General features: G+C 38.7%; 1 long non-coding RNA gene across 2 annotated transcripts; it reads left to right on the top strand.

The window, feature by feature from the left end:
• The first annotated feature begins 1,006 nt into the window (after window positions 1-1,006).
• On the top strand, window positions 1,007-14,757 carry LOC120592864 (uncharacterized). 2 transcript variants are annotated; one of them, XR_005650225.1, is made up of 5 exons: window positions 1,007-1,101; window positions 8,601-8,706; window positions 8,786-8,935; window positions 14,396-14,476; window positions 14,669-14,757. It is a non-coding gene; the product is annotated as an uncharacterized LOC120592864 (long non-coding RNA). The 2 variants fall into 2 exon arrangements; XR_005650224.1 differs by lacking the exon at window positions 1,007-1,101 and having other exon boundaries at window positions 8,550-8,706.
• Window positions 14,758-15,040: the final 283 nt, after the last annotated feature.

Genomic DNA, 15,040 nt, shown 5'->3' on the forward strand with positions numbered 1-15,040 from the left:
TACGTTAGAATTCTTAGATATTTCTATTTCAGAAGTCAGCAAACTTCTTCGGTAAAGGGCCAGATATTTTAAGAGTGGCTTTGTTTAAATAAAACATTATTTACAAAACAGGTGGCAAGCCGAATTTGGTTTGCTGACCTCTGATTTGCTGACTCTTGTTCTAGTCTATTCTATCTATCCTCCACATAATAGGACTTCTTATTCGGTCAAAAGTGAGTAGTGAACTTCATTCTGTACCAGTCTATTTCACGAAGGGTCTTTCCCAAGGCTCCCGACTCCTCTGCCAGGATCAGGTGGTTCCAACTAACAAAAAAATTTTTCTCAGGTCATCTTAGAATTCTGCTGAATTAGGAGCTAAGAACTATGTGGAGAGGTAAATAATAGCAGTGGACCATTCTCACTTCTGTCAAAGAAGTCTAGATTTTCAAGATTTCTCAAACCACTATGATTCATGGAAAATTTAGTCAATGACAAATTCATTGAATCTTTTCAATATTAAGATCTAGAGAGAATAATATCTCAAGAACTGGACACATTGGTCTCTTAAGCTTGGCATCAAATGCCTCTTCATCTAGAGTCAGTGGCTTTTACACAGCCTCCTATAATCACCACTAGACATTGTATCAATTCAATCACTTCTAGGCTGTGTGACTTCGAAGAAACTACTCAACCTCTCTGTGCCTCAGTTTTCTCAGTCAAATGAAATAATTTGATTAAAGAGCTTTGCACATCACCTGGCACACAATAAGCACTTGATAAATGCCATGTATCAGCTTCTTGTCCTATGAGTATTCCTGTCTCTAGGCCTTGGCTCACTTTCATTCTGGCACATCTATGTGCTTTCCATTCCTCAAGATTGAGTTTAAATACTAACTGGCCAGGAAAATTTCCCCAACTCTCTTGAAAAGAAATAACCTTCCCATGTTCCACTCACCCCTTAACTGAACCTCTACTTCTACTTATCATTGTTAGTTTCTACTTTGTCATAGTTTGTTGGCACGTATTACCATAAATATCTTAGAGATAGAACATGTCACCAGTTCTTTTCTGGATACCCTCCATGGTGCTGTGCCAAGTGCCTCAGCACATGAAGGATTCTTGGTAAGTGTTGGTTAAATTAATGAATCGAGTAAATCAAGCAAAGCCTCAACAGCTAGATTGATTGTCCCTTTCATTTTGCATTCTGGTAGTTTGGTTTTATGAGGATGGGGCTTAATGTTAGTTTCCAGTGGAAGTCCAGAAGGGCTCATTAGTTTTTAAAACATGTTGGATATAAAAACTGACAGAGATACAATTTTTGCTAAGATTTTATTTGATCGGGGTGGATGGTTTTTCCTGATAACTTGTAGCCTATGAGCTCATCCATTTATATCATATCTAGGCACAGTCTGGAGACTTGAAGTTCTGAGCCAAGGAGGAAACAGGAGCAGGTGGGCCTGAAGCCCAGGGCTCGAGAGAGACTTTGTCAAATTTTGCTAATTAAGTCTGGGATCCCCTCTCCCTCAACCGGGCAGAAAGATGACAATAGGCTGTAGCTGGTTATTTTCCTAGAGAATTCCCACTGTAATTTGTTTTCTGTTATTAGTGAAAGAGAAGTCTGTGTGCATTAGCCACATATCGAGGCCACGCTTTATCCCGATTTAAAATATAAATTTACTCCTACTGGATTTAAATTCATGGAGTTGAGTTTAACTTCAGGGAGATTGTGGTTTCCAGGCCTATGATAGTTCCAAGTGCTGGATGAATTACAGACTTCTAGAAAATTGAAAAGGGACTTGGAGATTAATGCTTCTAATGTCTGTTGCATTCACCTCCCCAAACATCTCTAAGAGAGGGCTGTGCGACTTCCTCATGAATGCTTCCAGTGACAGGGAGGTCTGTTGATACTTGAGGCAAACCATTCCTTTTTTATTACAACTCTAATTCTTACTGACATTAGTCATAACATCGGCTTTCATTCTCATAGTGATTTGCTTCCAAGAAAGTATTTTCACATCCATAATGTTTGATTTTCACAAGGTTGTTGGGAAGAGGCTCAGGCCCACTCCATCACCCCTTCTTCACCGATGAGGAATATAGGCTGGCTGGCTCCGGGCTATGAATCTTGTGTGGGGTCTCTGACTCCACACGTGAAATGATTTCCACTATGCCATAAGTTCTCATCAGTTTTTAAATAACAGTATATTTTTTGAAAACGTAGAGGAAAAATGAAATATTCTAACAACATGTTTTGAACTCACTCCCTATCTCGGTCAGTACTCCTTGGAGATAGATTAACCATGGGACAGAAGCCAAGGAATAAAGGAAGCCTGGAAGAGGTCTGACCTGACTTATTGCAACATCGGTGTCCATGTAGAGATGATTCAGGCAACTTCCTGAGATCTGCTTGCAGTGGGTGATGGCTTGCGCCTCAGAGGGAAAGGAGCAAAGCCTGAGAGGAGCCAGCTGACCTTTAGTGTGTTGTTCGCAGCTCCAGGAGGAGCTTGGTCCTTCTGGCATCAGCTTTCCTGGGTGGCCCAGTCCTGCTGACGGACAGTACTCTTTTCCAGTGTCCGCTTTTCCCTCTCATGTACCTGGTACAAGTTCATGGACATAACGGCCCTCCCTCTTCCTTAATTCAAAAATTCTAGCCTGTCTACCAGTTGCTGTTGATCTACCTGGAAAGGGACAAATGCCTGGAAGTTCCCAAAAGCCCAGCCTTAGTAGTGTTGAGGGAACTTACACTGGCTGATGGTGCTGGCAGGTCTAGGACTATGTTTAAAAGAATAAAAATACAAGAAAAGGAAGAGAAGGAGGAGGAGGAGGAGAAGGAAGAGGAAGAGAAGGACGAGGAGGAAAGAAGGAGAAGAAACATATACTGAAAATTTAGCAAATGAGAAACCTAGAGGGAGAAGTATAATGTTGACAAGTCAAAATAGAGTAAAGCCTGTTACTCTAAGAAAGGAGAAAAGAGAAAGCAAGAAAGAGGACTCTCTGGTATAAATTTTCAATGAGATTCAGGAAGATATTATAAAAGAGAAAGCTGATAATAAGAAAAAAATAAAAAATTAGAAAAAGTAATTTAAAAACAATTTATGAAATTAAAACAATCTGTAGAAGGAGCGAAAAAACATGAAGGGACTGAAAACTGAATTATAGATCTAAAAAATAGACTTAAAAGATAATACTCCAAAATATAGAGCAAAAAAGACAAATCAATAAAAATTATTGCTGAAAATAAAAGAGAAGTGGAGGATAGATTCAGAATATATAATTGGCAAAGATAAGCATTCCAGAGGAGAAAAAAAGAAAGAATGGAAAAACAAAATTTAAAAAAAAATTTTCTGGAGCTGATTAAAAATAAACATTTTTGGATTAAAAGCACAGAATTATATAATTAACAAAAGTAAGACCAATAAACTTTTTTTTGGTGAAATTTTAATTTCCAGGAATAAAAAACGTATTGTACAATATGCAGAATATATAAAGAACTCCTACAACTCAACAACAAAAATCAAACAACCTGACTAAAAACATGAGCAAAGGACTTAAATAGACTTTCTCCAAAGATGTAGAAATGGCCAAAAGACACATGAAAATGCTCAACAGCATTAAACATTAGAGAGTGTAAATCAAAACTGAAGTGAGATAATATTTTATATCCATCAGGATGACTACTATCAAAAACAAACAAACAAACAAACAAACAAACAAAAAAACAGAAAATGACAGATATTGGCCAGGATATGGAAAAATTGGAACCCTTGTGTTGTACACTGTTGGCAGGAATGTGAAATTCTGCAGCTGAAGTGGAAAACAGCATGGCCGTTCCATTTCTGGGTATACATCCCAAAAAATTGAAAGTGAGGCCTCAAAGAGATATTTGTACATCCATGTTCATAACAGCATTATTCATAGCCAAAAGGTGGAAGCAATCCTAGTGTCCATCAATGGACAAATGGATAAACAAAATGTACATACATATAGTGGATTATTATCCAATCTTAGAAAAGAAGGAAATTCTGACATTTGCTACAACACGGATGACCCATAAGGAAGTTATGCTAAGTGAAATAAACCAGTCACAAAAAGGCACATACTGTATGATTCCACTTCTATGAGGTATCTAGAGTAGTCAAATTCTATAGAGACAGAAAGTAGAATGGTGGTTGCCCGGAACTAGGGGAGGGAGGAATGGGTAGTTGTTGTTTAATGGTCTAGAGTTTCAACTGAGCAAGAGAAAAAGAATTCAGAGTTATGAAGATTGGTTGCATAATAATCTGTACTTGATTCTACTGAAATGGCATTTAAAAATGTTTAAGATGGTAAATTTCATGTTCTATATTTTACCAAAATATTTAAAAATTATTTAAAAAGTTAATGAGTAAAATTAGAAATTGAACATTTTTTACTCTGATATTTTACAAAATTGTCCCAAGGTACAGATTGATATTTAGATTTTTTTATAGGTTGCTGCCTTGTTACGCCTTGATTCTTAAAAGTAGTCCTTGGAAGCCTTTGGTTCTATTTCAGTATCTCTTCTAAAAAGAGAGAATAGGTTACTTACATGGGAAAGAGAATGATTTTGACATTAAAGTTCTTATCTGCAACACTGGAAGCTAGAAGATGTTGAGAAATACTTAAAGAATATCAATAGAAAAAAACTGTGCTTCCTTTGGTTTTTCAACCAAAGACTTTAAGAACTCAAAAAGTATGCACCCATCGACATCTTACAAAAGACTTAAAGAAATATGCCTTCTAAATTAAATTGGGGAAGATAAAATATATAAGAAAAGTACTGATATTCAATTAATACAGTAAATTTCATTTTTAAATATAAACCAAATTTCTTAAAATAGAAGAGGAATATCAAAATAAATATTTTAACAACTAAGAGTAAAACTTTCAATCATGTTAACAAGCAAGAGAAGAATGGAGTGGGGAAAAGCATTCCTGGAGTCTCTGATTGAGGGAATATAAGCATAGTTAGCATCTAACTTTTAAAATTTGTATTTAAATATGTTTGAGTCAATTTGTTAAAGATATGAAACTAACCATTAGGAAAATATAAATGCATAGTAGAACTAAAAAAAAAAAATCACAAGAGAGAAATAATATAATAAAAAAGACAGTTAAATCAGATAATGTAAGGAAATGAAAAAAGAGTAAACAATAAAAAATCATATAAATGGGAAACACAAAATAAAAAAAACTCAAGTTCAAAATGGCTCATTGAGTAATTCCACTGAGCATTTAAGAAAGAAATAATGCCAATCTTACACAAACTATCCCAGGTAATAGAAAGAGGGAGCACCTTCTAATTTGTTTTTTAAGATCAACCTGGTCTAGATACCCAAATCTGATAAGGATGGCATAAAAAAGAAATATTATAGGTACATTTCACTTACAGATATACATACAAAGTCCTAAAAGAAAAGTAACAAATGGATTTCAGCAATATATTAAAAGGATAATGCATTACATTCAAATGACTTCATTACAAAAATTTTGTATATTTTCTATATGTAAAACCTTTCCACAAAAATCAAATGTATTTATGTATACCTGCAACAAGCAGTTAAAACATAAAATTCTAAAAATATACCATTCATTAGAGTATAAAAAATATGAAATATCTAGGATCGAGTCTGACAAAAGATGAGTAAAGCCTCCTTGCACACGGCCATAAAAAATTGTTGAGAGCCATTAAGAAAGACCAAACCAAGTGGAGAGACATAATATGCTCATAGACTGAAACACTTAGTATTATAAATACGGCTTTTCTTCCAAATTGATCTAAAAATTCAATATGATCTCAATCAAAATCCCAAAGATATTTTTTTTTGTAACTTAATTAGCTGAGTATCAAATTTATGTGGAGATACACAGAGTCAAGCATAGACATAATACTTTTGAAGAAGAAACCAAGGTAAGAAGACATGCTTTATGAGATATGAAGATTTGTTATAAGGGCACAGTTATTAAAGCAGTGCGGTGTTAGCACAGAAATATAAACCAATGGACTAAAATGTAGAAGCCAGAATCTGACTCCCAATATATATGGGTATCTGACATGTAATCTAGGTGAAAATGCAGAGCAGTAGAGAAAAGACAGTTATTTCAGTAAATGGTAGAAATTTAAGCTTTGGATAAAGGGAGAAGATAAAAATATAAAGCATTAAGAATGAGAAATGTGTAGCTACATGAAGAATCTAAGTGAAATATAGAATTCTTTAGGAACGTTGAAATGACCAAAATTGACTTAAGACAGGACTCTCTGACCCTCTCCACCTTGTATATGTGGGCTTAGGAATGTCAGTGAAAGAGGCCGTCGTTCCAGTGATTAGAAAGTTGAGTTCAGGGGACCCATTTCTTCTGCAGAGCTTACTATGTTCTTCAGTACAGCTTTGCCAGTAATAAAGAGTATACTGTATTTTCATTCACTCCTAGCTCTAGTGTTTACTTTTCAATGTGTTCTGAATACAAGTGGAGAAGGTGTAAGTAGTTAGCTTTCCAACATATTGCAGAGTATAAACAAAATATAAAATTTTCCAAACTTTTTTATGAGGCTAACATAGACCTGATGCCAAACTTGATAAAGAAAGCACAAAAAACATATATTCATACATGCACACACAATTCTAATTTATTAATATTATGATAATTGTGTCAACTGACAAGAAAAAAAAGGAGCTTATTTGTGCATGCTACCAAAAAAAATATGGGAATATGTCCTTTGGTATGCTGAAAACAAGTACTTAAACCTTCCTTTGTAATGGTTTCATCTCCAGACACTCTCATCTGGCTGTGGCAAGGCGTTCACCAGCAGGTACAAGCTGATATTTTATCAGCTTAGAACTCCAGTAGAATAAGAACATCTCTCTACTGACAACTGCAGCATACACCCTGAGACAGGATCTCATTGATCTGGCTTGGTTCTCACACCAATCACTGAACCGTTAATTGTGGCCAGATCCCAAATGGCCAGGAGTAGATTATGTGTCCATTCTTAGAACAAGGGTAAAGTTAGCCTGACCCGAACCTTATGTGCTGATAGTGAGGAAGCAGTAATTCTTAAAAAAAAGAAAAAAGAAAAAAAATCGAGCCCCTTACTAAGAGAAAGGAGAATTAATTCTGGGTAGGCAAAACAAAAATAAAACAAACATAGACACACAACAAACACAAAATATAAAACAGCAACAACATCTAATGTAAGATTGTTATAAAATCTTAGCAAATCAAGTGTAGCTATGTATTCAAGGAATGTTATACAGTCAATTAGAAGAGTTAATTTTAGGTACGCAAGGGTGGTAATATTAGGAAATTGATGAATGCAAATCAGAACATTAACTATTAAAAAAGAATAATTAGGTGGAGAAAAGGCATTGGACTTGATTCAATATCTATTTCTAGTTAATTGATTCATTCTCCGACGAATGTTTCTTGAACACCAGCTATGCATGAAACACTTTTCTAGTCACTGGATTTGGAGTGATCAAAATGTGCAAAACTCTCTGCCTTGTGAAAGTTACATATTACCGATTAAATCTCTATGCAAAATAATAAGAATATTTGACAAGTAATTTTTTTTACCATATTTATGATGGTTCACATTGTAATGGTTCACATCATAAATATGGTAAAAAAAATTACTTGTCAAATGCCAACAGCAAATTTTAATATTGAAGCACTAAAGACATTTCCAACCTAGAGTTTTTATTTTATCTTTCAGGGCACAATTTTAATACGGTTTCTGGGAAGTGCAGATATAAGTACTATCTGAGTTCTTACTTCATAAGAATATCTTTTCCCTTCCTTGCAAGTGAAAATAACTTGACTAGCTTATTCAGCCTTGAATTTTTCCATTTAAACTCTGTCTAATGTTGTACCAGCTAGAAAATGTTCCTGCTCTCAAAGAACTCAAGTCATCAAGAGTGATAGCGAAGTCAATGCATTTATAAGTGTGAAATTGTTATAGATAAACAAATATCAGCTGCTAGGGGGCCACACAGGACGGGCACCAAATCTAAATGTGGGGAAGCAGTAAAAGCTTATTTATTAGAGAAAAAGATATCTGAGCTAAGACTTAAGGGATGGAAAGGAGTTGCCAGAGAGAAGAGATGGAAGAACCTCCTAGCCAGACAGAACAGCATGTGAAAAGGCCTGAAGTGAGAAGGGCATCAGAACAAGATTCTAGAGCTAGAGCACTTGGTTTAAAACCGAGGCACGGGCACTTAGCAATTGTGTGATAGTGAAGAAATTATTTACATTCTTTGTGCTTCCATCTATGAAAGAATGGGAACTACATAATAATAAGCCTTAAAGTCATGTCCTCCAGTCGAACTTTGGTGCTGAACTAACTATTCAATGTCTTCACCATGGGGTCACCCTGCCCAGTCACCACAACCCATTCCTGGAAGAGCTTGGATTCCAACCCAGGTCTTTAATTCTTAATGCGGTCCTCTTTATGTTACATCGAAATTCCCAGGATGCTAGAGAGAGGGAGCTGGTGGGTGGGGCAACCCACACCATCTTTATTCAGCTTGGAATGGCAGTTTTGTTCAGTTATCCTTTATGCTGAATGAAAAGCTCACCTTGTGGCTTTTCTCTCCTGTATGCAGTTCAGCTCTTTGACGTTATCGGGGATAACCTTGCATCCTCTTGAAAGTGAAAGGTCTTTGATAATTCCAGGCAGCCATCTATCTCCTGCATCTTCCCTTTCACACGGTAAGTGGTCCCATTTACTACACCACTCTTCCGTCTTCTTAGGCACTGACTTATACATACTGTTCTTCTCCTCTTCTAGCAGGTACTTTCTAGATCTTGTCCTCAGTTTTACCTGAGGGAAAAGCAAGTTTACCAGGAGGTAGACTTTTGACCTTCCAGAAGACTGCACTCAAGTTCACTACTCCACTACCTACTTGGGACAACCTGATGGTGTCAACAGCACTAACAGGTGATACAGGAGGACTTCTTTGCATTCTTTAATCTAGATCCAGGGCCCTGATCCACCCATTGGATGCCAGAACTGGAAATGAACCCAGCGACCATCTAGTCCAATGCTTTTTTAAGCAGAAAGGGAAGCTGAGACGAGGAGGTGAAACGAATTGTCCCGATCATGGCAGTCGACTGCTGGCTCAGCCTGGATCCAAGTCCAGGTCCTCTCACCCTGAGTCTGATCCTCTTTATGTTTATCAAATTCCCTGGGACAGCATCTCATTTTCTGCTCCCTAAATATCTGTGACAGAATAATTTTTCAGCTCAGTTCCGCATATTAGCCCTCAGAAAATTTGTTTCCCAAACCTCAGGAGCTTAAAAAGAACAAAAAGTGTATCCAAAAATTAATCCATTATTGGGTGACATGGATTTTAACAAGTACAAAGTAGGAGAAAATATACAGAAAAGTAAAACCTCAGAGTGTTTACAGCCTTATGACATCCATCAGGCTGTGACTGAAATTGGACATGACAGAGCATTATAAATCGTGGGTCTGTAAAGGAAGAGCAAGGCGAGAAAATAGTGTAATAGCACTGACACCTCAAGCAGCATTCATCACCTGTAATCTCCGAGCCTCTCCATTTTCGGAGTGTGTCGTGTGCACAGTGGGTTTTGTTCGGAAGCAGGAGCCCTCACTGATCTCTCTCTGCAGACCTGACACATCTGACCGATACCTAATAATTAAAGGTGCTCACAGGGACAGCCAAGCCCCTCTTTATTGAAACAGGATTATAATGTATCTGGATTTTAAAAATGAAAAAAAAAATCTCTGAAGAGTTGGCAGGGAGAGAAAGAGACTTGACCTCTTTTTCCCCCAACGACAATGGAAAACCTAATCTTTTATCCTGTGGCCAAGAATAAAGAGTGCCCCACAGAGAGGTACATGAAACAGGCTGTGAAAATGACCTGTTGGAATGAACTCAGGAGAAAACAATAATTTCAATGGGAGACTCTGGGTCAGACTGTGAAAGTACGCCTGCCTGAATTTCTTGAACTATCCCTGGGGGCACTATTCTGAACCTTTGCAAAACAGCTACACTGAGGTCAAATCAAGAGTCCTTTAAAACACTCAGTAGACCACCCTTCTATGGGTCTCTGGCTTTGAGCCTGCTCGTTTCTTGCTACTGGTCTGGGGTGTTGGTTGCTCTTTGCACGGGTTAAAAATTCTTACTGACAACAAGACAGTTATGAGGATCCCACCAAGACCCGAGCTGCACTCTCATGGCCAGACTGAAGCTGCAGAGGTAAAAAGCCAAATTCTGCTGATTTCTGTGACCGTCAGCTGACTGCACACAGTCTCCCCAGCCTCACATTGCAATGGTCCTGAGTGATCTGTCTCCATTTCTCGTAGCTCTCCTCCCTGGATTTCAGTGTGCAGTGCTGTTAATTAAATTCATACATTATGACTGTGGCTATCTTCTGGAGTCCATCCTCCAGAGAGCAAGCTGCTTCCTGATGCCAAGTCAACTCAGCTATAATGGCTGGGCTAATGAAGGCAGACCTCGCCTTCCAGAGTCCACGGTGGCAAAAAAACACCCGGGTGGTAAAGCCCCTGGCTTCACCTCCTACCTCTGCCACTCATGTGTTCGATCTGAGTCAGTGGCTCGATATTCCCGAGCTTCAGATTTTTAATTTAGAGTGATTTTTTTTATACAGAAGTGTATTTCGGTATCATTCTTGGAGCTTTTTAAAGATACATCCTCTCCCCAGCCCCAGATCTGTTTTTCAATCACAATTTCCAGAGGTGGACCTGGACATCGTATTTTAGAAAGCTCCATTAGATGTCTCCATTCTGAAACATTCTTTATTAAGAGTGATAAGCTATTGAGTTATTGTAGGGACGACATAGATAAGGGTTAAAGGTACAGTCTAAGAGATAAAGTGCTCTGAAATTGATTCTTTTTACCTTCTGCTTTTCTTTTCCACAACACATAGACACAGATGCTTTCTTGGTTTCTAAATATCCCTCTCCTTTCTTACCTCTTCTTTACTTTTTAAATACTGAGTTCAAATGCTCTATTCCATTCTAGTGCTACTATTTCAAACCTTTATATATTCTTTCCTTTATAAAATAACATTATTTGACATTTTGTAGTTATGGTTTATATCTATATCATAATAGTACACATATCATTATATCTAATGGGATGCGTAGTCTTATTTCTAGTTTATAGATGAGTACATTAAGGTTCAAAGAGCTTAAGTATTAAGTAGCTCAGTAAATGCTGGAGGTGGAATAGATACCCTTGGCTTCTAATTTTAAGTCCAGTGCTTTTGTTCCTGAGTCACTCTAGGAATAACATCTGAATTTTTACTTGTAATTCAAATGTTAACCATTACAAAGCAAGAAAGTAAAGAATGGAACTTAGAGAATCTTTAAAATCTCTCCCATGGCTTGGTGGTTAAGCGATTCTAATTGTGTGTTGAGAAATCTGGACGGCTGATAGAATTCTTTATTCCTCTCACAGCTATTATGAGAGGAGTAGAGAATTAGTCTGACCTGTGTGAGATCTGGTTCCTCTTTCAGAGAAGAACAGAGATGGCCCTGCCACCTTGAGCATATGCCCTGCTCTCCTCTCTTGTCACTGTAAGCATGGTGGACTTTGTCTTCATTACCAGGTGGAAAGGGAGGCACACATGGGAAGGAGTGGGGTCGTTCCCATCCCCCAGGTCAGTTATACTTTTGTAATACCCAAGTGTGTTATGCTCCCGCAAAATAGTTTTCCTTGAGGGCAGACCTTGTTAAGAACAGAGAGTTCTGAGTGTTTTTAAAACATGGTTATTTTTCTCCTCTTCTGGTCAGGAGCACGGGAAGATTTTTCTCCATCTTCATAGTGAAAATCTGGTGGTGCTTCTGGAGGGAAAACTCACAAATGGGTGAGAACCCCCTTAAGACCCCGATTTTTTAATTCTCAAGCTTTGCCTCACTGAGCCTCCAGCAATTGGCCAATAACACAGTTTAAAATTTTTCCTACCGAAACTGGTTCCAGTGGTGGCTCCTGCTCCTGGGCATTTAGCTCTGATAAGCTGTGATTCTCTGTATTCATCATCTGTCTCTCCCATTTTCAGGGTAGCAGTTTGCTCCGCGACCCTAATTCTCTGATGGATCTAAGAAGAGGTGTTGATTTTTAGTTTGTTCAGCTTTCTTCTTGTTGTGAAGATGGGAGCTTTATAGTGGGAAGGAGATGAAGAAAACTTAAGTTGCTCTTTGTCTTAGTTGGAGTTCTTCTAAAAGCACCTCCTGGGACAAGAATTTGGTGCAGGCAGTTACTGTGAGAGGAAATTTCTTGGAGCAGGAGAAGGGGATTGGGTAAAGTGAGTCAGAGATGGGAGAAAAAACAGTTAAAGGTATAGCTTTAGGCTGCTTGTGGGGGTGGAAAGGTGGGGTGGTTAAAGACACTGCTTTAACACATCTTCACAACAACCTTGGAACATAGACTAATAGTTCCGATCCTGGTTTTCAGACCACTTGTGCTGAAAAAGAGGAAATGGCTGTCAAGATTGGGAGTTCAGAGGCTCCTATTTACTGGTGGCTATGATGGGCTGGGCGGCCTGGGTCACTCTCCGCTCTGGGGCTCAGCTTTCTTTAAGCTCCCAGAAGATCTTTCCACCCCAAAATTATCCAAATGGTTGTCTATGGAGGCAAATCCCGGCATCCCAGATGGACTGGGTGAGGCCTGAAGCCAAGCAGGTTTTCACAGAAATTGTGAAACAACCTACCCCTTTGAAAACTTGTGAGGTTTTGTTTTAGTTCTTTTGATTTTCCAAATTTCTTCTGGTTCTTTTTGTCATTTTAGTGAGATCTTTGCTCTCCAGAATGGTGCTCTAAGCAGGCCAATCCTAGGTCTGAGCAGCAGCTGGCTCTGGACTCCATGTTACTTTTTACAGGGTGATTGGTTATCAAGACAGAGGCTGTACATGTGTCCTAGGGGGGAGCTGGCCTTTTCCAGGGAGGTGCACAGAGTTGAGTTGGGGGTTAGATATAAAGGTACGATAGGAATGTACATGTGCCCGGTCTGGATTCTTGAGTGACTGTTCTGCTCTCTGAGTCCTTATACAAATACTAATTTGTAGTTTTTTTCGCCCTGTACTATAATTATGCACACACACCCCACACATACACACACACCCACACATACCCACACACACCCCACACTTATGTATACATACATACATACATACACACATTTCAGGACAATATGTTCTCAACACCTCCCTTCCCCTCCATGCTGACCTTATGCTGAGAGGTAGTTTAACTGAGGCAGTGGTCCTTCTTAAGATGTGCTCAGAGGCCCAAGCCCAGGTGTACAATCCTTAGAGGAGCAGCATGAAGACCCTCTCCCCGTCAGATTTCTCAAAATTGCTCCCTGTGCCTCCTGCCTGTTCCTTGACCGTTAGCAACCCATTCTTTCTTCAGACATGCCCGTGCTTTCATGAGATTTAGTATAGCATTAGAAATTTGAGTCCTGACTCTGCCACTTATTAGAGGTCATCTCAGGGTCCAGGAGGTGATGATGTGTCTACCATTGCCAACGCGGCAGGGACTCCTAATCCAAACTTCATTTCTCCCTACTCTGAAGTCTTGAAGCAGGGGCAAAGGACGTAAGTTAGGGATCATCCAGTTTCATTATTCCCCAGATCAATTACCTTAAAATTTTCTGTTCTGTATTTACCTTCAGAGTTTATCCTAACTAGTTGAAAAGATGTTTAAAACATAAGTAAAATTCTTGCTGTATTAAGGACTACATTTCTTGTTTCTTGTTTCTCTCCTTTAATCGAACCAAGTCCCTCCATCCCTACCACTCTAAGCTAATGTAACTATAGAGATAAATTATCAAGTGGATGATGACCATAGATATGGCCTCCACCTCCTTTTACAGTTTCACCACTTCAGTCCCTACCACTCATGCCTACCTTCCTTTATTTCCAAGCCTAAAATACCCTCATGAAGAACACATCTCTGTTATTAGCCTTATACTAGATCTATCTGTGAAAAGTCATATGATGTTCTGAAAATGGGTATGTATCTAAGATTATGAAACTGGACTTCAGCTCTATTTGTTGCAAATCTATCTTGGCTCTGGCTTCTGCAACTTGTAAAATATGGGAGCTGAACGATTTCAGGATTGGCAAAAAAGTTTCATGCATCAATCAGTTGGTAGTGGCTACTCAGAACACTGTGACAAAAGGATTCTGAAGTTACACCCAGACCCAGAGAGAAGGGTGCAAGCATTGATTAGCAAAGTGTGTCTTGGGCAAGAACAGGGGAGAATTGTCATTTACCATTCTAGGATAGATGATCCTGTAGTTTCATTCCAGCTCTGAACTGTTGAGAATATAAATTTTTCTGTCCCTCCTCTTTTTCAAAATTAACCTGTGCTTTACTGCGTTGGGGAATCCTTTCTCTATGTCTTTTCAGGAACTCTTTAACCAATCTATGATATGGCACCAACCATTGATGAAAACCTAAAGGTCACTACCATCACATTGTGTGACTTGGGTAAGTCACTTCCGCACCTTGGTTCTCAGTGACGTGGGAGGAGGGGATTACAAAATGTTGTCTAAGGTCTCTTTTAAATATCGAATTCCATGAATCCATTATCCTGGATATACAAAGAAACAAGTGGCTTACGGTGGATCCATGGGGTTTTAAAAGGGCCGTAATTTCCTTCTCTTCTTTTCCTTTGTACAGGTGGGAAAAGTAACGGGCTTCTTCCAGCCCCCAAATCCCAAATCATATCCTTATCTCCCCTGTCACCTGTTCATGTCCAGGCTGGCCTGAAGCAGGTGTGTATGTTAAAGGAAAAACACAAAGCAGAGGCAGAAGGAAATCGGCAGGGAGTGCAATGTACCAGTCAAGGTTACATTTCAGGGAAAAACGGCCATTTGAGGAATCAGGAGGTGGAGTATATGGCCATGCTTTGAAGATAAAGGATAAAAAGTATGAACTTGGGTTCTTAGACCCAGGAGAAAGTAGAAGAAAAAGGGTTAGGAAAAGGAACTATGTGTGACTGGGGCAGATGAGCAGAGCTCAGAGCTGGAACATAGGATGTCTGGGTTTTGA

The sequence above is a fragment of the Pteropus medius genome, unplaced genomic scaffold, assembly GCF_902729225.1.
Source record: "Pteropus medius unplaced genomic scaffold, Ma_sr-lr_union100, whole genome shotgun sequence".
Classification (NCBI taxonomy): Eukaryota; Metazoa; Chordata; class Mammalia; order Chiroptera; family Pteropodidae; genus Pteropus; species Pteropus medius.